The sequence below is a fragment of the Phytophthora infestans genome, genomic scaffold (assembly GCF_000142945.1).
Source record: "Phytophthora infestans T30-4 supercont1.143 genomic scaffold, whole genome shotgun sequence".
Lineage (NCBI taxonomy): Eukaryota > Oomycota > Peronosporomycetes > Peronosporales > Peronosporaceae > Phytophthora > Phytophthora infestans.
Genome location: NW_003303616.1, coordinates 49,993 through 51,024, shown reverse-complemented (window position 1 = coordinate 51,024; position 1,032 = coordinate 49,993).

Here is a 1,032-nt window from a genome sequence, read left to right as displayed (position 1 = left end):
GAAATCAGGGAGAGCTCGATCGTCGTGAGCCCCGTCTGCTCTACAGTGGAGAGTGAAGTCGCGAGCCTGTCTCTACGGGCGGATCACCGGGCTCTCTTCGTCCGGCGTATGGATCCGGGGTCCGTTCGTACGAGGCATCCCGGCGTACGGTCTTGACCGCAGCGTTGCCGTTCCGACCGAGGCTTGGGTGCCTGCTCCGACGCCCCCGTCGACGTCTGTGACCGGCCCTCGCTTCGAGGAGCTAGGTCAAGGTGGGTCTGGGAGTCAGCAACCCCCTGTGGATCAAAGTACCGCTTAAGGCGTCCAACATAGAACGTCGGGTGTGTCGTCATTGACTCAGGCAGGTCGATGGTTTAGGACGCACCATGTCTGGCCAGGCCTGCAAATGGTCCGATGAAGCAGTGCTTCAGCTTGTTGCTGCCGACAGAGCTGACAGTGTCAAGAGGTAGGTTCCTCGTGGCTAGTATCACTAAGTCCCCCACTTTAAATACACTTAAGTTTTCTCTTCCATGTTTGTCGAAGTACTCCTTTTGTTTATCCTGGGCCGCTGCCATGGCATTGCGAGCCCTGCTGGCAACGCTCAGCTTGGTATCCATAAACAATTCCACCTGTTTCCGCAGCGAAACTGGTCTCACATCCGATACCTGGGAGGAAAGGGATCTCCGGGCGCCTCCCCCACATAGAATAGAGGTGTCAGTGTCGCCTCGAAGAGTGAGAGGCACTCTGGGGTGACGGAAGCCGTTCAAGTAGAGCGGCGTGAACCCGTGGACGCGTGCACCGCGTTGTTGAGCGCAAATTCAACAACTGGAAGCTGCGTCGACCACGTACGTGGTGCTGCCGCGCACACGCTGCTCAGAGTGTCCTCGAGCACTCGATTGACGCGCTCTGTCTGGCCATCTGTCTGTGGATGGTTCGCAGTGGACATCTGCAGACGAGTTCCTAGTAAAAAAAAAACAGCGTTTTTTTTAAACGCAGCCACGAACCACGGGTCTCGGTGCAAGACAATCGTCTCCGGGAGACCGACGAGCAGCC